Below are 21766 nucleotides of genomic sequence, written 5' to 3'. Positions count from 1 at the left end.
TGTATGGTCTTAGCAGATTTTTTAAAATTTAAGAGTGCCGACTGAGCATCACGGGAGCAGGCGGTTCAACGTCTCAAGCACAGCTCTAAGGAGTAAGCTTTCACAGAGATTTATGGAAGCCATTGCTTATATTTTAATATCTTTTATATTCCTTCCCAGTGCATTTTATTCTATCCACCACAATAATCTACATCTCATGACAAGCAGCTGAGGACACAGAAAAGAGAAAGAGCAAGCCTGTAAATGCAACCTTAAGGGAGGGCCAGTTTGAAGAGTGCTGTCTTTGGTGGTCTCATTTTGATTTGTGAATCTTCTTGTGGATGTTTGGCATCATATCCTGAAAAAAATCATAAATGAACCTTCCTGGTTTTTCTGCATTGAAGCCGAAAATATATTGCTTCATTTATGTCCGGCAAACCCTAGTATTACAAAAAATGCTAAAGCACTTCTAACTATAGCCTCTAAATGGAGACTATAATATCTTCTGAGACAAAGGGAATTTGAACATTGTTAAGAATGCAAAGTTTTATATTGAAGAACAAAAGGAAGGGAAACATAGGCCAACCTGTTCAAAATCCTCCAAGTTCAGTTTCTAACATAGCTCACTCCATTTCTTTTTGAGTAACTCCAACCTTTCCAATGGAAATGTTACTTGTAATTTAAAAGGATTGTTAGAGTTGAGTCAGTGTTTTAGTATTCATCAGTGTGTTTGGTTTTAAGCAAGATAAACTGAATCGATCTGATTTCAGCAGAAAAGGAGCTCATTATATATAGAGAGAGACAGAATGGAAGGAGAAATTTGTCTGATGAGGATGCTGCTGCCATGATGGCCACAGATGACACTGGACACCATCTTCACAGTGGTTACTAGATTCTGGATACAGCCCCTAACCACCCTGCCACTGCTGCCAATAAAGTAAATTCTCCCTAAGCCCTGCATTCTTGCATCACTGGCTCCTGATTCAAATTCTTACGTGGGTGAACATGATTGGCCAACCTAGATTGTGTGTTCATACTCTAGCTGCAAAGGAGGCTGGGAAATTTATAATATGGCCTTGTTGGCTTATATAGTCAAAGGCTGGCTCTGCTTCCCTTCAAAATTTATGAGGTAGGAATTCCCCCTGATCATGGGGTTGGAGGAGTTAATATGCTGTTTGGCCAAAAATGTGACCTTTTTTTTTTGCATATTCCACCTCTTGAGTTTTCTTAATAATACATATTTTTTTCAAACTCTGTCATAGCCATGTGTTTTAAAGGCCATTACTTTTTTGTTTATTTATTTCAGGTCTTTAAAAAAAGTTTATGAAGTTCAAAATTATTCTTACATCATTCTTAAAAAGCTATTCAAAGACTTTTTCTCTGGGCATCCAGCATACTCCTAAGACTGGGTACATTAGGTTTCCAATCCAATAAGCTTTATTTTAGTTTTTGGGCCAAAAGAAATCGTTTACATTTAGTTCAATCAGTCAGAAAAATCCATGCTTGCTAAAAAAGAGGGGAAAATCAAGCAAATACAATTGACAGGACATCAAGGTCTAAACAAATATCTACCACATAGATATCCTTTTATTTTGAATTGCAGTTGTCTTGCAACAAATGGTCCAAATATAAACAATTTAATAGAAATTCTAGAAAGAAATGGCTTAGAATAGCAGGCACTTCATGCTCTTAAACAAGCCCTAAAAGAATTGGAACAAGCCCTTCTTTGTTCAGTTCCATGAAATCTGTTTAGAATCAAGCTGATGATTAAATCTCTTCAAAGGAAAACCCTGGGCATATCTATAGGTTGACTTGGAAAACTATTTCTCCTATGGAGTTAAAATGAATATATGCATATGTGTATATGTGTGTAAAAGTAATTTTTTTTAGCAGAAAGATTCATGATCATTATTTTTAGATGTTGGCCATGCGGTATTTCACATATATAAGACCAACAGATGACTGAGTTAGGATCTAGTTAGTGAAATTTATTGGTCAAAATCCATACCAGTTATGGTAGTGGATTGAACACATTCATCTATCTCCACTCTGTCCTGAAACCCAATTTAATATAAAAAGACAGCAAAGAAAAAAAAAGTTTAAACCTAAATAGACAAATAGAATTGGAAAGAAGGCAACCATAGCTAAATTTGAGGTATCTAGAAAGCACAAGGATGAGTTTCTGACTTAGAAAGGCAGAAAAAGCTGAAACATAAATCAGAATGGATTGAGTAAACGAACAGGAAGCTGGTGTATTCACACTGCAAAACTCTAAGAAGTTTCTATTGTGAGAGATGCTAGGAATTTTTTAAGACAGAGGTACATATTTGGGCTGGAGAAAGATTGGTTGAAAGACTTTATAAAGGATATTTAGAAATCAACATATACTTACCCTTCCTTGTCAGAATACTGGAGGTTTTCCTTTCAAAGATGACAACACATACAGGCTCCAGGCTCAGAGACACCTGGTATAACAAAAGACAAGTGTGAGGAGGGTACGCGTTAAATAAGAGCATGAAGGGTGAGTAGGCACAGTGACTGTGAACATCCGTCCTCTTTCTAGATGATGGAGAAGTGGCTTACATACATATGGAACATGGCAATGAGTATATCATAGTCACTGATGCTGGTAATAAATAGTACTAGAGCAGGGTCCCAGTGGACCTACTGGCTCTCAGCTATACTTGCTATTGCTAGACAGTGATGAAATGGGGGGCCTGGGGCTTCTGTTGTGTGTGTCAATATTTTGAAAACTGCAATGGTTATACCATTGAATACATGGTGAATAGCAACCCTAGTTATACCTCCAGAAAGAAAAAATGGAAAATTGTGGGTTAATGGATTGGCCTAGTAGAAAAGACCCCAGATCCTGACATTTGAGGTTCCTAACAAAATGGCAAAATTCCTGCCTGATCATGTTACAGTGAAGCCTACCAGGCAATAAATATTCTCTTCATGTTCATCACTTCCAATCTGTATTTTTGATGATGATGATAATAATAATTATTATTATTATTTGAATGGCCAAAAATATCTAGGGATTAAAGAAAAGCCTACATTTGTCTTTAAATAACCTATAGAAAAAGGGAAAGGAGGAAAGAGAAACAGTTTAAAAAATGAAAGGAGACACTTTAAAATCTGACTTCATATTCTCAGAGATATTTATTCACTCAAAAAAATTTGTGAAACATGATGACAAAGTATTTTCTAGTATTCAAATTATAACATTTAACAAAATAGACAAAGATATTTCCTTATGGAGTTATATAATGTTTACTCTACTGTGCTAATTGTACTACACTATAGACAACATACTAGAATCATTACATAGCAATAAGAACAATGAAGAAAATACAGGAAAGGAAGGAAATAGAGAGTGATGGGGCAGATGGCAGTGGCTAAGGAGAGCTATCTTATACAGTGTACTAGGAAAGGCTGGAGTAACCAACATATAAATAATATTTAAAGCTATGGAAGTAAATAAGACCACATAAGAAGAAAATGTGGGTAGAGAAAAGAAGACATCTGAGGGCTGAGTCCTGAGTACATCAACATTCAGAGGGTGAAAGAAGAAGCAGAGGAGATAGATGAGAGATTGCATCCAGGAAAAGAAAAGGAAGTTCTGCAAAAGGAATATAGAGAGTATAAGAAAGAACATTTGTGAATTAAAATTTAATAGCAGAAATAAAAAATTCAAAAGAGAGTTGAGAGATAAAGTTGAGTAAGTCTCTCAGAGAGGAGAACAAAAAGAAATGTAAAATGTGGAGGAAAGGTCAGAAATGTAAAATATCACATTAGTGGTTTCATTGTCCAAATGATAGGAGTTTCAGGAAAAACAAACATAAAATGTAGGAGAGGAAATTAAGACAAGATTATGCAATGAATTTCCCAGAAGGAAGGATGCAAGTTTGTGGATTGAAGGAGTCTTCTGAGTTCCCAACACTATATATATACATATGCGTACACACAGACACACACACACAGACACACACACACACACACACATATATTTCTCGAGGCTGAGCTAATGAAAAGCTCAGGAACTAGAATGGCATTAAAAATTTCAAAAATAAACTGGGATATAAAAGAAAAAAGAGCGATGTCTTTTAAATTCTGAGGGAAACTAAAATTTGTACGTAGCTAAACTGTCCATCAAGGGTAAGGAGACAAATCTTCAGATGTGTAAGACCTCAAAAATATTACCTTCCCCACGATGTTACTGGAATATTTGTTCCAGCAAAATGGGAACATAACTGTGAAAGAGGAAAACACTGGCCTCAGGAAACAGGAGCCATACCTGGGAGAATCAAAGGCCAATTTCAAAATCATGATAAAAAGAGATCCCAGAACAACAGATTTGAGCAAGGCTAGAGAGCAACAAGACAAGATTAGAGAGGAGAGGCAGAGGGCTCCACAGAAATGTATCTAAGGAAGAAAAAAATGTCTAACAGAATGTCTGGCTTGCTTGTCAGATATATACAATTCTGTCAGAATTGGGAAATAAATTAATTATAAAATAATGACTAATAAGAAAATAAAAGTAAGAAAAAAAGAAGAAAAATAAAATTATACAAGAAAGTGTAATCTAGGACAATGTATGACTCTTCTATGAATATCTACTTAGTCTTAAAATATCAACATCAATATTTATTGTCCTGGACCCAGTTTGTATGACCCAGATTTGCTTGGCCTCACCTGCTCTTCACTGCCCACTCCATGCTTTTGCCCCTTGCTCAGTGGAGAGTACTAGCCACTAGGTTGTTGCCTCATCTCAGCCCTCCTGGGGTGGGAGCAGGGCATCTGTGTGCATGCATCACATCCCCCACAGGAGCCCTTGAGCTCCAGGTTCAGGTCCACAGAGTACCCCTCTCCTGTGACTGGTTGGAAGGCTGGGTCACACAACTTGCAAGTGTGGAGCACTTAAGACTTTACGGGGCAAACGTTGATGACTTATGGGAAGGAGCTAACAAAGTCTTTACTCTTCTTCCTCTGGAACAGGGCATTTCTGTGGTTAAGTGGTTCCAGTCTTTCATTCTGGAGCCTCCCTATGTGGCCAAGTGTTGGCTAGGTTTCTTGTCAGGCTACAGCTGCTCAGTAATGCATCACCACTTATATTTGCTTTCTTCTTTTTTCCCATACCTCCTACTCTTGTGTCTTGGGATGCACCCAATCAAGCCTCAGCATGTAAACTTTGTCTTAAGCACTGTTTTCTGGGGAGCATAGAATAACACATTGACTGAACCAAAAAGGGCCATGTACTGAGAAGCTGAAGAGAGATAGAGAACAAGATTGGGAGAGAGAGAGAGACAGAGATAGACAGAGAGAGGAGGACATACAGAATAAAATTCTCATCTTGTAGGATACCAATACATAATAGTTAAAACAGAAAAATCTAGAAACAACAGGATAATTTTATATTATAATATGTAATGTGGTTTAGAAAAATGGAGATTAGTGCCTAAAGAAATATCTAAATTAAAAAAAAAGTTCCTTCCAGAGAGTAAGAATCAGTGTGTGAAGAGGTATTAAAGAAACCTATGGTTTTCTTTATAAGCCTAGTAATACTATTGACTTTGAAAACTATGAATGTTATGGATAAAGCTGGAGGCCATTTTCCTACATGGAATAATTCAGAAACAGAAATTAAATACCACATGTTCTCACTTACAAGTGGGAGCTAAACAATGGGTACATACGGACATAAAGAAGGAAGTGATGGACACTGGGGACTCCAAAAGTGGGGAGGATGAGGGTTGAAAAAATACCTACTGGGTACAATGTTCACTATTTGGGTGATGGGTACACTAGGAACCTAAACCTCACTGTTACACAATATATCTATGTAATAAAAGTACATATATATCCCCTGAATCTAAAAGAAATCCAAACTCTGAATGTTAAAAAAATTAAGCACAATACGTATTCAATATTGCAATTGTTCAATCTATTTTGAGTGCAATATAATGTAAACACAGGTCATGAAAGAGCAGATCTTGAAATTTATACAGAAAAATATACAAAGTTATACCAATTTTTTTTTTTTTTTTTTTTTTTTTTTGAGACAGAGTCTCATTCTGTTGCCCAGGCTGGAGTGCAGTGGCGCTATCTTGGCTTACTGCAACCTCCGCCTCCTGGGTTCAGGCGATTCTCCTGCCTCAGCCTCCCGAGTAGCTGGGATTACAGGCGTGCACCACCACACCTGGCTAATTTTTTGTATATTTTAATAGAGACGGGGTTTCACCATGTCAACCAGGCTGGTCTCGAACTCTTGACCTCAGCAAACATTTTTATAGTTACTAACTCTGAGTCGTGAAATTTCCAGTGCCTTTTTTAAAAGGTCTTTGAATATTTGAACAGTGCTTGGGTTGTTTTTATAAATAAGATGAGTAAGAAAGCGATTTTCAAAGAAAAAAACATTGGTCAGATGGTATTCATTATAGTTCATAACATGATAAAGATATTTATTACATGTTTAAGATTATTTGTGAGCTAAAATGTACTCTAAAACAAAAGCATGATCTATGACACCTAAGGCACAACATGCTACCTTGTATTAGTTATTTTTTCAGTTGCATGTGTCTTGTCTCCTCAATGATAATGTAAGTTACCTTGAAGGGAGTGCTCCTCTTAGCCGCCTTTCTATCCTTCACAGTTCCAACCAATTACAGGTGCGCACACACACACACACACGCATAAAGAAAATATATGGATAAAGACCATGTTGAAAGTTAGATATAAGCTTGTCAAGTTGACAACCTATAAATAAAATGATTTTTTTTTTCTAAGGATGAAAGGAGTAATGGAAAAAGGAAAGGAAGTAATTATAAGTGGTGGTGCATTTCTGAGTAGCTGACAAGAAACCTAGTCAATCATTTGGCCACACAGCAGCCTCCAGAATGGATGACTGGAACCATTTTACCTCAGAAATCCCTGTTCCAGAGGAGGAAGCGTAAATAATTTTTTAGCTCCTTCCCATGCCGTTTTTCATAAGTCATCAAAGTTTGCCCCATAAAGCCTTCAAGCCTAGGATGGTTGATTTTATGTGTCAACTTGACTGGAACATGGAATGCCAGGATATTTAGTCAAACATTCCTCTGGGTGTGTATGTGACCGTGTTTCTGGACAAGATTAACATTTGATCAAAGCAGATTACTCTCTCTGATGTGGGTGGGCCCCAACCAATCAGTTGAGGGCCTGCATAGAACAAAAAGTCTGACTCTTTGTAAGTCAGAGGGGATTCCTTCTGCCTGATTGAGCTGGGACCTTGGTCTTTTTCTGCCTTTGGACTTGAACTGAAACATCAGCTCTTCTTGGGTCTCGAACCTACAGGCTTTCAAAATGCCTGAGAAGTCCCAAGGTTGAGAAGCTTATATCATGAGCTCTCTTGGGTCTCCAGCTTGCCAACTGAAGCTCTTGGGACTTCTCAGCCTTCATAATCATGTGAGCTAATTTCTTATAATAGATCATTATATCTATCTATCTATCTATCTATCTATCTATCTATCTATCTATCTACCTACCTATCTACCTACCTACCTATCTACCTAACTACTGACTGACCGACCTACCTAGATGGATATAATCTCCTGTTGGTTCTGTTTCTCTGGAGAATTCTGATTAATACAATGTCCTTATATTAAGGTGACTCATGGTCATTCAAGTATCTGGGCTGCAGCCTTTTTGTCATTGTCATCCTAACTATAGATTATTTCAAATATGACAACAAACTCCAACTTCTTGTACTTTCAAGGGTAACAGTATAGAAGCAACTCTGTGTGAAAAAATGTCTGACAAGAAGTTGCTCTGACCAGGTCTGTCTAGGGAGCAGTATGAATGCTCTCAGGATGGGTGTCATTGGCTTATAGACCCAACACATAAGACATTTATCAAGCACTCGCAACGTGCAAACCATTGTGCTAGGTTTTGTGAAGTCTGCCAAGATGAGTAAGTTCCTGAGTGTCTGTGGACCAACAAGGCTGGAAATACAGTGTATAGTATGGCAAGTTATGCTGTACTTATTTTTTCAACATGCCATCTTTATAATCTCTCTTCCAATGGATGTGATTGAGGCATGACTCATGAATGTCTATCTTCTCCAGAAAGGAAAGAGTCTTTCTGTGAAAAGATGAAAAACTATGAGCATCTGTTTTCAGGTTAAGATTTACATATCATGGTAATGTGATTGCAATGGATTTTTATGAGTTTGAAAATGTTGCCCTAATTTCTTCAACAGGCCTTTCAGAGTTATGAGTAATCAAAAAATACATTTCTCTCAACTACAAAGTATACTGACTCACAAAAAAATGAAAACTTCTGTTTTACCACTTAGTTCATGCCAATCATACAAAGTATTGGAAAATTTACAATTGTATGTCCAGCCAATGAAAATCTATCCCAGACATATGGTTAGTGGGTTTATTTTTGATGCCATAACATATTCCAGAATCTCTTAGGTTCCTTTTCATAGTAACCAATGTGATCATGTGGTATCTAATGTCAAGTTAACTTCATATTTTTTCTAGAAACTAAATATTTGGTTCATATATAGACTAAAATAAATTTGACTAATTAAAAAAAATAAGCAAGTAAAATGAGAAGCACATATAAAGCAAAATAAAACAAATGGAATTCTGTTTTGTCTTTTTATTTCATTTCTGGTGATTTTCAATCAGAATTAAAGTATTTTTTTCACCAAAGGGTAAATAACTGGTACAGCCAGAACCCCAACTTCAGGGACCATCAACAAGCCACTCTAGCCTGGTAATGGAATAAAAGGAAAAAAGTGAGTTAGGTTGGAGAATTTCCACTTCCACAGTGATATTATTTCCGTATCTGTCTTCGTCTTGCAACCAAATTGTAGACCATTCCCCCTTAAACTAGACATGACAACAAATATTTGTTTTGTTAATTCTGAGTTTCAATGTGTATTTTATGTAGAGGAAGGCAGTCAACATGAGGTATTCCTGGTAATAGTTATCAAGGCATATTGAAAAATAGCTTTTTATAAAACATTTTTAGCAAATGAAATTAAAAAAAAATGGTTATAACCTAACAGTGCATGGCTCTCATTGAATCAATCCCATTAGCATCAATATTTCTGTAAAGCACACTCCATGCACAAGGCACCTCAATTTTCAGTGGACGTGGATATGAGCAACATTGTTTTGTTTTGTTTTGTTTTTTGAGACAGGGTCTCGCACTCTCGCCCAGGCTGGAGTGCAGTGGCGCGATCTCTGCTCACTCCCAACTCCGCCTCCCGGGTTCACACCATTCTCCTGCCTCAGCCTCCCGAGTAGCTGGGACTACAGGCGCCATTCACCGCGCCCGGTTAATTTTTTGTATTTTTGGTAGAGGCGGGGTTTCACCATGTTAGCCAGGATGGTCTTGATCTCCTGACCTTGTGATCTGCCTGCCTCGGCCTCCCAAAGTGCTGGAATTACAGGCGTGAGCCACCGCGCCCGAACATGAGCATCATTTATTTTTATACAATTCTGTAAGTAGTTGTTCTGCATATGTTAAAATTAAGTTAAAACTTTACATATAAATATATTTATATATATGATATATATCATTCTTGTGTGTATATGTACATATATATATATTTCTCTCTCTGTGTGTATATATATGATCACCAGAAATGAAATAAAAAGAGAAAACAAGAGTTCCACTTGTTTTATTGTGTGTGTGTGTATACACACACACATGCAGAGAGGAAGAGAGAGAAAGAAAAAGAGAAAGAGAACAAAAACATGTCTGATTTCATACAGATTTCTAAGGGCTTAAGATTTCTCTTCATGTCCTTAGGGAGGATAAAGTATTAGCAACAGGAATTTAGTACAGATTTCTTTCAATTTTGTTTTTTCACTTTTGAAATAAGCTTTATGCTGGATTATTGTTTATTTCTTTTGAAGCCCTTTACTAATGTCACAAATCTGAAGGAGTCTGTTCGTCTCACTGTGCACGTCTAATTATAGGTATTACCTATAGTGCAATTATGCTAGTCCTCCACTCAAAATACTGTGTGACTCGGCTGGGTGCAGTGGCTCATGCTTGTAATCCCAGCACTTTGGGAGGCTGAGGCGGGTGGATCTCCTGAGGTCAGGAGTTTGAGACCAGCCATGGCCAAATGGCAAAACCCTCTCTCTACTCAAAATACAGAAATTAGCTGGGTGTGATGGTGCACACCTGTACTCCCAGCTACTTGGGTGGCTGAAGCAGGAGAATCGCTTGAACCCGGGAGGTGGAGGTTACAGTGAGCCAAGATCATGCCACTGCACTCCAGTCTGGGTAACAGAGTGAGACGCTGTCTCGAAAAAAAAAAAAAGAAAGAAAATACTGTGTGATACTGTGTGTCTCCAGAAGAGACCTTTAGCATTTCTCTCTCTCCCTTTGCTTGTGAACTGGAGATGATACTCCTAACTCTCTGGGTTGTTTTGACACTTGATTGAGTCCATGAGAATGCTTTGTATATCTCAAGCAAGTTCTAATCCAGCCGGAGACATTACCATTAATTTTCATGATGGTAAGTGATTTTGATCCATTTGTGACCATTAATTGCATTTTATAGGTTAGACATCACCCCGACCAACCTTGAAAACAGCCTCCTGGATACTTGCCTGTCTCTGCAGATCTGGGCAGTAGAGAACGTGTAGGCAAGCAGTGAAACTGTCTAATTCATAACTATAAAATTCTAAAACAGAAGAGTCCTAAGAGATTATTGTGTCTTTTTTATTGTGCTAAGTATCTTTGGGTCTACAATAATAGGTAGTTGATTTTATGACAAGGCTGATCTGTGACAAGTATTAGATGGCAAGTCCCTCTTCATTATGATATGACTGCACAGTCTTTTAAAAATATAATAAAAAATTTTTTTCATTCTCTTAGACGAAACAATATTCTAAGCAAACTGCCCCAAGATTCTTTGGCTTCTACTTCCATAACTCCCCACCCCTTTCCTTTACCCCGAACCAGCCCTCGTGTAGGAGGAGTTACATGTTTCTTTACCACCAAGAGAATGCTGACATTGATTGAAATCATAAGCAGCGGGAAGCTGAATCTCATACAACTCCTCAAGATTATTCCATGATCATGTGTAATTTTTAGGTGAAATGACTTGAGTAAAATTAAATTAGTTTCTAAATAAAGAAAAAATAAAGTTTAAAATTAGAGTTAGAAATTTTTTTTTTCACACAATAGCTACAAAATTACACTATGGAAACATTAAAGACTACGTTATATCTACCGTGAGAAATAGAAGTATAGCAGACATTGCAGATCTGGATTCGAATTACGACTCTACCAATTTCTAGCTATGTGACTGTGGCTTCGGTTTCCTAACCAATAACAGCACTGATTGCAGTCTGACAGCTTCACAATAACCGTACCCAACTGACAAAGATGCTGTGGGGATTCAGCAGATCAATACCTGTAAAGAACTGAGAACATGACTATAATAAATGTTAGCTATTTATCATCATCACCATCATCATCACTCCTTTTTAGAAAGGGAAATCTTCTTAAATGCCCAAAATACAAACTAATCATCATCTTTCTCTATAAATCAAAGGTTGCATTTCACCAAATAATCATTTATGTAAGTAGGAAGCAGTTACAGGCACAGTAACACAGCTCGTGATCTCTGTTTCGCTATGTTCTCACACACTGAGAAAGCAAAGTAGTGGACCTGACTCATCAAGCTAGACTATGTTAAAAAACTCCAAAGCACTACACAGACTTGCCTTCAACTTACAAAACCATTTATTTAAAGGACTCAGACAAAGAATAGGGCTTAGCAAGTGAAAACTGGAATAGCAGACAGGCTAATAGGTAAAAATTGAAGCAGATTCCTTGCCCTGTGTAAAGCTAACATTAGGAATAACAAGGAGAGTAGAAAGTGTTGAAATTAGGTAAGTGGGTGCCAGGGCTCATTCTCAGGGCCCTGAATTTTGGGTCAGTTCACGAGGTGCTGGAAGTTTGGTACTCCACAAAAAGTCCAATAGGTCGCTAAATAACTCTCTACTTTCTCGGCCAGGTGCGGGGGCTCACGCCTGTAATCCTAGCACTTTGGGAGGCCTAGGTGGGTGGATCACCAGAGGTCAGGAGTTTGACACCAGTCAGGTCAACATGGTGAAACCCCATCTCTACTTAAAAAAAAAAAAAAAAAAATAGCTGGGCGTGGTGGTGGGCACCTGTAATCCCAGCTATTCCGGAGGCTGAGGCAGGAGAATCTCTTGAACCTGGGAGGCGGATGTTGCAGTGAGCAGAGATCGTGCCACTGTACTCCAGCCTGGGCAACAGAGCGAGACTCTGTCTTAAAAAACAGGCCGGGCGCGGTGGCTCACGCCTGTAATCCCAGCACTTTGGGAGGACGAGGCGGGCGGATCACGAGGTCAGGAGATCGAGACCATCCTGGCGAACACGGTGAAACCCCGTCTCTACTAAAAATACAAAGAATTAGCCAGGCGTGGTGGCGGCGCCTGTAGTCCCAGCTACTCGGGAGGCTGAGGCAGGAGAATGGCGTGAACCCGGGAGGCGGAGCTTGCAGTGAGCCGAGATCGCGCCACTGCACTCCAGCCTGGGCGACAGAGCGAGACTCCGTCTCAAAAAAAAAAAAACAAACAAACAGACAATAACTCTCTACTTTCTCTCCAGACCTGGTCACCCTGAGCTATGCCAGAGAAATGGTCGGCATTGTACTAAATAATAACTCTATCTAGCACTGCAAGATTTTAGTGGCAGAAGTACACCAAATATAGATTTTTGGCTAAACGTTCAAGCAAATATTAAGCCCAATCCAGGGCTAAATAGAATACCATCACTAGGGTGACCAACTCCTTCCTGTCTGCCCAGGACTTTTCTGATTTTAGCACATAAATTCCATGCCTGGGAACCCTCAGTCCCAGGTAAATGAAAAGAGTTGGTCACTCTAACAATCATAGAATGAATATCTGGATAGAAAAAATCTGAAGTCTTATAAAAATGTTAGTTGTTAAAATTTTCGGGAGTCAAAATTTGAAAGTTTCAGCTGGTAAAGGAACAATAATTTCTCAGTACTATTTATTAATTTAACTGCACACTGGGGATGGGAACAGATATTTGCCTTCAACTGAGGTCACTGGAGAAAGAAGATCTTTCTGGCTAACACTGCCAATATAGGTAACTGTTCAAGTCGGAGCTGCAGTCAGGATGTTTTTCTTTTAGTGATAATATATAGTGAAATAATATAGTGAAAACATTCTGTATTTTCTTATAGTGATAACTGAAGTGAAAACTTACTTCCTCTTCCACTCCTGGACTTGATAATTTAGTCAGTGATGATGGCACAATTTCACTGAGGCAATCCCCAAAGCCAAATATTTCTCTCTCTATTTAACTCTTTGAAGAATCTAATTTTTATGTATAAAGTTAACAGCTTTCACAATTCACATTAATTATTGCAGCATTTTACTTTGCATTCTGCTGACAGAATCTCAAAAACTAATGCATACAAGGAGGTTTTAATCCTACCTATATCTAAAATGCTTATCCACATTTGAAAGTGAATATTATGCAATAACAACACATCCAAATGACGTGATCTGTTTTTATTGCTGATATTGATACATTATTTAGACATGAGAGTAACAAAATCTCATGATCATTGATCACCCATCATTTCAGGAATGCCAGGAATGCTATTGCACTTTGGCATTTCGCTATTGGACCTTTCAAAGGCTGAGGCTGCAGCCAAAGCCGAAGAGCAGATATTGGCTCAATTCCAAGATTAAAGCCATATGTTGGTGATTTTGCCCATTTGGAACCACTGACCATGAGCTGAAGAAGCCTCTGAAGCCAAATCCCTATGAACTTCCCTAAGTGCTGTCCACTCGAGTGGGTTTCATGCTGCTTCTACCACCGACTGGCCCACCAGCCCATTCATCATACCTGAGGGCTTTCAGAGGGGATCCCCAAGGACTAGGGTAACTGAGCCAAGAGCTTGCAAATTCAAAAGGCTAAATTGATTAGAGAATTACACAAGCAGGCAGAGAGCAGTGCACATGTGATGTTTTATGTGTGAAGCATGTGTGATGGATAATTTTGTGTGTCAACTTGACTGGGTTAAGTAATACCCAGATAGCTGGCAAACATTATTTCTGAGTATATCTATCAGGGTGTTTCTGGAAGAGATTAGGTTATGAACCTGTAGGCTAAGTAAAAAAGATCAGCCCCACCAATATGGACAGGCAATCCATTGAGGACCCAGATAGAACAGAACGGCAGAGAAGGGCAAAATTCCTCTCTGTTTTGAAGCTGGAGTATCCACCTTCTCCTGCCCAGAGCTCCAGGTTCTTGGGCTTTTAACTCTGAAACTTACACTATCAACGCTGCCTCCCCACAACCCCCGGCCTCTGGTCTCCAGCTGAACAACAGCACAACAGCTTTCCTGGCTCTTCAGTTTGCCAACGGCATATTATGGGGCTTTTTGGCTTCTAAAATCATGTGGACTAATTCCCACAATAAATACTTATATATTATTTCTGTGTATATCCGACTGGTTCTGTTTCTCTGGAGAACGCTACCTAATACTGAATGTTAGCAGACATTTAAAAATATCAGAGCTCCATAGGTGGGAATTGAACAATGAGAACACTTGGACACAGGGTGGGGAACATCACACACCAGGGCCTGTCGGGGTTGGGGGATGGGGGAGGGATAGCATTAGGAGAAATGCCTAATGTAAATGATGAGTTAATGGGTGCAGTAAATCAACATGACACGTGTATACATATGTAACAAACCTGCATGTTGTGCACATGTACCCTAGAACTTAAAGTATAATTTAAAAAAAATAAAAAGATAAAAAAAGTACCTGGCATATAACAGTGCTTAATAAAAATTTTAAAACAAAAATAAACAAACAAAAATCAGAGTTCTCCAAATCTATATAACTTTAGATTATTGGCAGAACTCATTAACCTATTTCTGGCCTTGAAAGCCCAAATTTATAAGAAATTAAACCCTGCTGACTTTTTTCTAACTCTGTCTTCTTCCACCCCTCACAACTAGATTAAATAATAGCCTGCATTTATACTGTCAATGATGATATTTTCTCATAGAAGCAGGATGTGTTAATATCTCTATCATTCACTCCTCCCACAAACCCACCCATCCCAAACTCATTTTTTTACATGATAAAATACACTTAACATTTACTATTTTAACAATTTTTAAGTGTATAGTTCAGTAGTACTGAGTACAATTACATTGTTGTACAACCATCACCACTATCCATCTCCAGAACTTTTTCTTTCTTTTTTTTTTTTTTGAGACGGAGTCTCGCTCTGTTGCCCAGGCTGGAGTGCAGTGGCGCGATCCCTGCTCACTGCAAGCTCCGCCTCCCGGGTTCACGCCATTCTCCTGCCTCAGCCTCCCGAGTAGCTGGGACTACAGGCGCTCACCGCCACGCCCGGCTAGTTTTTTTAGTAGAGACGGGATTTCACCGTGTTAGCCAGGATGGTCTCGATCTCCTGACCTCGTGATCCGCCCGCCTCGTCCTCCCAAAGTGCTGGGATTACAGGCTTGAGCCACCGCGCCCGGCCTCCAGAACTTTTTCATCTTCACCAAACAAAACTCTCACCCATTGCACAATATCCCTCCTGGCTGTGGGGAGAGAAGAACCGAGAGATGTCACATAGGGTACAGATTTCTGTCTCTGAATATGACTACTCTAGGTATCTCCTATAAGTGGAATCATATACTTTCTTTTTTGTGATTGGCATGTCAGCATAATGTCTTCAACGTTCATCCATGTTGTGCCATGTGTTCCAATTTCCTTCCTTAAGTCTGAACAATATTCCATTGCATGCATATACCACATATTGTTTATCCTTTCTTCTATTAATGGACACTTGGATTGCCTCTGTCTGTTGGCAATCGTGAAGAAGGCTGCTGTGAACATGGATGTACAAATAATCAACCCCCGTCTTTATTTCTTTTGGATATATACTCCAAAATGGAACTGCTGAATCATATGGTCTAACTTGCTTTTGATGAAACTTGGAATTGTCAGTTTCCACAAGCCTAGTATGTAGAAGCCTAGGCGTGATTAGTGTGTCCCTGCTTTTCTCTGTCTCTTTTATGGCAGAACCTGCTTTTCCCAGGAACAATCCAGGGACACCCTTGCATCCTCCTATTTCAACCCCTTTTCCCTGTTTCTATGGCTCTTCAGCATTTATTCCATCCACAGATCCAGGCTTCTTTCAAGAACTAAATGTTACATGTTTTTGGAATAAATGTTTACAATTTAAGTATGTCAAACATCTTCTACAAAGTTGTAGTTTGCTCTTAAAAACTTCTGTTGTCTTTTCATTTCATTAAAAATTAAAATTTACTACAGTTTTATCAAGCTTTTATGATTTTTAAGCCTTATTTTAAAAATTCTTAACTATATGAAAATTATTTTTATGAATTTATCTTTCTCATTTAGGTTTTTATATGGAATTGATTGTGTTCCATACTGATAATTGAGTTTCTTGAGGTTAATTATAGAGTATCTTATCCCTTAGCCACTGATCTTCAATACTCAGACTCTCACAAATCAAATTTTTGAGCATCCTTATTATTTTAGGAGGTCTCTATTCTGTTCCAAGAATTGGTTTTTCTAACTTTGCATTAATATCATGCTTTTTATGTATGAAAACTTTATAATAAATTTTGATATTGGTTAGGGTATTTTCCTGTACCATGTTCTTCTTTACTATTATATTAGATATTGTTCATTTGCTATTCTCTGACAAATATAGAATTAGGTTGTCAAGTTCTATAAAAATTCCTATAAGAACTTTTGTAGATATTATATTAAAATATAAACCAGTTTTGAGATAATTACATCTTTATGATTAGTCTTCTATATCAAGATTATAATTTATTTTCTTTAATATATGTCAATGAAATGTTTTAATTTTGGCTAGAAAAGGAAAAACAGAACTAAAGTTTTAGTCGTTTAAGTTTCTGAAAACCTTCCTTAAGTTTTCCTCTAAGACTGGAGCCCCACTGTTATGGTTTGAATGTATGTGTCCCTCCAAAATTCGTATGTTAGAACTTAAACCCTAACGTATTATGAGATGGGACCTTAGAAGAGGGAGCACCCTAGTGCCTTTTGCTCTTCCATCCCTTCTGCCACACGAGGACACACAGTGTTTGTTCCCTCTGGAGGATGCATCAATAAGGAATCATCTTGGAAGCAGAGAGTGAGAACTTACCAGACACTAAAGCTGCTTATGCCTTGATCTTGGACTTTCCAGCATCTAGAACTGTGAGAAATAAATTTCTATTATTTACAAGTTACCCAGTCTAAAGAATTTTGTTATAGCAGCAGAAACAGACTAAGACACCCTCCCTGCCAGGCATGGACTAATTCCCTTCCCTGATTCTGCATGTGAATTCGATAGGAATGATAAAGCTAAGGGCCTGTACCTGTGTGTAGGGTCTTTGGGACTGTGTTGAACTGGGTGTTGTGTTTAGCTAAATTGGCAAATATGAATTGCAATCGAGAAAATAATCCAGAACTCAGAGTAACAGCAGCAGAAATAAGTATCAGGATTGAGGCGTGAAGCAAAACCAGGTGCAAGAAATTATTGAAGGTACCAGAAGTCAAGATAATCAGAAGCAGATGAGTCAGTAGAGTGAATGTTGAATTGAAACAAACAGTTGAAAGGTATAACAAATTAAAGTTTTCAGGGTTTTTTTGGTGGTACCGACCCCAAGGCTCAAGTCAGGTAATGCATCTGAGTTCTGGACCTTGCTTCTGTATCCCACTTCTGCTGTTGAGGGCAGAGAAATCTTAATATTGCTCCCCGCAGGATGACAATTGCTCCCCACTGGATGCCAAAATTTCAACCACTGCCTGACATTACTGTTTCCTTAATCAAAATGTGAACTGGAATACTCTCCCCAGCTCAATTACAAGAAAGCTGTGCCTGTTTCGGGCTTGGTTGTGGGTGGAAATAATCCTGTCCTGAACATTAGTAACCAGGGACTTGGACCTTCTCTGGCTCAAATTTATATTATCTCTGTATTCTGGACACTTCCGAGCCAAGAAATTAGGTCAAAAGCTAGTGTAAGCTTATAATGCCCCGCGGTACTTTGCAGAAACAAAGGTAAGATCTCATTCTAAGCCACTCATGAGTCCCACTACCAACAGGTGATGTATAATGAGATGATGATTTGGGAGATTTCAGGAATTGATAGAATACTTCATATTAAAAAGAATGATATTTTTCATTATGTTGCTAGCTAAATGGTTCACATAAGATTCCCACAATGTTTTTTCAACATAATCACAAGGGAAAAGTCACAACAGACAAATTCATATCCCATCCAAACAACAATGGTTATATCATCCTTTTTGTTTTTGTTACCCACAAATTAAAACAAACACTTTGTTTAATTAAATTTATTAAGTAGTTCATTTCAGGTAACAATAATATCTAATAGTTCTGTTCTCTTCTTTATATATATATGTATTAATGTAGATAAATATGTAATTTATTGCACTTTGAACTATGTTTCATGATGAAAACTTTTGTGAAGAGGAAAGGAAGGAATTATGAAGTGAGGGAAATGTCTGAATGGAATTGGTGCTTAATATGCTTTGGCTCTGTGTTCCCACCCAAATCTCATATCGAATTGTAATCCCCACGCGTTGAGGAAGGGACCTGTAGTCCATATGTGTCGAGGGAGGGAGGTGATTGGATCATGAGGGCAGTTTCCCCCATGCTACTCTCATGATAGTGAGTTCTCATGAGATCTGATGGTTTTGTAAGTGTCTGGCATTTCCCCTGTTGGCACTCACTCCCTCCTGCTGCCTTGTGAAGAAGGCGTTTGCTTCCTTTTCACCTTTCACCATGATTGTAAGTTTCCTGAGGCCTCCTAGCCATGCTTCCTGCTAAGCCTGCAAAACTGGGAGTCAATTAAACCTCTTTCTTTTATAATTACCTAGTCTCAGGTAGTATTCTTTATAGCTGTGTAAGAATGGACTAATACAGTACTGTTAATATTTCCGGATTCTCTCATGTATAAGGCCCTGAATACTCTGCAACTAGAATTTGGAACTATAGTTCTGGGTCTCCGGGAACCTCTCGAGGTATAGTCTCTACCAGGTATTCTAAATTATCTCATTCATATTTCTTCTTACTTCTTGCCTCAAAGCTGCCTCTTTGCTTAGATTCTTCAAATCAGTTCTTCAGTTGGACTTTTTGTATGAATATTCGTATTGATTTTAGATGATCTTTTTCAGGTAACTCTGGGATCTATAATTCAGTATCTCCTGCCTCAGCTCAAAACACTAACTTCAAGGTGTTTATCAGGAGGACAGTTACAATTAGAAAAATTAAATGACAAATTGAATAAAAGACTGATTACCTCCTTGTTATGTTCTTAAAACTATTTGAAACATCTGCAGAGTCACTGTCTTGACTATCATGACCAGTGGCAGCTAAAATGGAAAAATGAACTGACTACTACTGTAGCTGTAGATGAGCAAAGTACATCACCCCGTGTAAGAAACAGCACTCAATTCGACTGTGATTTCCTACTTACTGAAATCCTCCTCAGAAAGGAGAGGGAATGCCACTGATGCTCACCCAAGTGAGAATAATCTATATCTTGGGGAGGGAAATAGCTGTAGAACACCAGATGTTTGCCAATTATCCTCAAATGAAATTTACTAGACAAAGTTTTAAACAAAGATAATTGGAAAGGGTAAAATAAGCTTATTCTTCCCTTGACTTTACAAGTAGGGGTAATAAATTCATCTAAAGTGCTCATCATTGCCTCTGCATCCAGTCCTACCTCCAGTTTTTAAGCCTCAGACCATGAATCATATTCCATGTCTCTATAGCTGGGTAGTGGTCAGTTGGGAAATTCTCCAAGCCTCACTCTCCTGTTTCCCCTTCTTCTCTCCTTATATATGACTGTTTCTCATCTTAACTCACTGTTTTTGGCCAGCTCGGTTAAAATCAGGTATAAAATGGCTTAGCAGTTCCACCTCAAGACTTGACGGATAGTCACGTCAGACGATGTCTTCAAAAATCTCAGAACTGATTTTAACCTGAAAGCTCCTATAAAAAAGGTTTAGGCAAAACCCCAGTGATTTGACAGAGTGCACCTCTACCCTTCCTGAAACAGAAGCTACTTCTGGAAAGCACAGACTTTCTTTAAGGAGGAACAACCAGTAAAAGCAAAGAAGCAAAACTGAAGCGTGATTCAAGGGAAACGGACCACGCAGAAGAATGAGAGTTGCTCTTCACCAAAAACCGCTGGAGTGAAAGAAACAGACATACTAAAAAATGATTTTATTTATTCTCAAGAAAGTTCAAAAGGGTGCTCTAGCTCTAAAGCTAAAACAAATAGCCCTGAAGAGGAAACCATCTTATATCAGGTAGAATTTTATGGAAATATAAAAATGATTTCTAAATTAGAAACTATGACAGAAACAACAATATAAAATGGACACTTCTATCACTTCTCAGCCTTTTGGTTAAAATCAACTGCAAAATAGATACTCTTAAACCTTGCATTTCTCAAATATTAAGGCAAGTACAAGAATTTTGACCTCAAATATAGCTCGGCATGGCATAGAATCTAAGGGATATACTCCCTTCATAACTCTGTTGACATTTTCTCCAAAGGTTAATGTCCTTGATACATAAAACATTCATGGCAAATAATGTTTTTGAGAAAAACAACAAAACCAAAAAGGCATAACCAAAGACCAGCTTGCAGATGCTGTAGCTTCTGAAAGAAGAGGCTGGAATAGGACTTGTGTGTGAGCAATCTATTTGGGAAAGGGAGTGAGGGGATGAACCCAGGTAGGCAGAAGTGAGGAACTGAGCAAATCGAAATAGAGGAGAAGAGAAAGTCCATACAAAGGTGTGTGATTGAGTTGCCCACCAACTGAGGTTCGGTCCCACTGGGATGTGCTCAAGAGTGCAGGGAATGCTCAGAATTGGCCACCCAAGGACTGTTGGAGAAAAGAATCTGCTCTTTGTCTTCCACACCCCACTGGTTGAAAGTTTTCCGGGACTACCACCTCTCTAGCACTTCTGAGCTATTTGCAGAGTGAAATCTCACTGACATTCTGCTCCACCGTGTTGGAGAGACCCTGGGGGCAGGAGGACAGAAGACACTGAGCGCCAAGGGAGTCCTCTGCCTGAGCTGTGGCTGGAACCAAGATAAGCTGAGAGGTGTCTGGTATAATAAAAGATGAAATTAATGTGAGAAAAATATACCTGAAAAGCGCTTACATTTGCTGGTACAAAGGAATGTAAATCACTACAACAATCAATATCTTTTCCTTTGATAAATTTAAAGAGATTTGTAAAATGATAATTCTTAATTTTTTAAAGATGTAGTAAGAGAGAAAGAGTTTTACTGCTACTGCTAAAATGAATACATTGTATGAACTTCCTGGGACCAAATTAATGTTATAAATTTTTGTGGGCCAAATTGTGTCCCACCCCCCTATCAAATTTATATGTTGAAATCCTAACCCCTAGTATGTCAGAATGTGACTATATTTGGAGATAGGCCTTTAAAGAGGTGATTAGGTTAAAATGAAGCCTTAGAGTGGGCCCTAATCCAACCTGAATGGTGTCTTTAGAAGGAGAGGAAATTGGACTCTCAGAGATATCGGTGAAGCTTGCCCACAGAGGAAAGACCGTGTGAACACACAGCAAGAAGGCAGCCATCCGCAAGCCAAGGAGAGAGCTCTCAAAAGAAACCAAGCCTGCCATCATCTTGATCTTGA

General features: G+C 38.5%; 1 protein-coding gene across 1 annotated transcript in view; it reads right to left on the bottom strand.

The window, feature by feature from the left end:
- Positions 1–230: 230 nt before the first annotated feature.
- Positions 231–21766, bottom strand: part of LOC106997183 (uncharacterized) — a 54710-nt gene continuing 33174 nt past the window's right edge. The window contains exons 6-7 of the mRNA XM_077994128.1: positions 2372–2444; positions 231–337 (exon numbers count right to left, since the gene is read on the bottom strand). The gene's annotated coding sequence lies outside the window, so the exon portion shown is untranslated. The remainder of the gene's footprint in view (positions 338–2371; positions 2445–21766) is intronic.

This window comes from Macaca mulatta, chromosome 2 (assembly GCF_049350105.2).
Source record: "Macaca mulatta isolate MMU2019108-1 chromosome 2, T2T-MMU8v2.0, whole genome shotgun sequence".
NCBI lineage: Eukaryota > Metazoa > Chordata > Mammalia > Primates > Cercopithecidae > Macaca > Macaca mulatta.
This window is presented reverse-complemented; position numbering and strand designations above follow the sequence as displayed.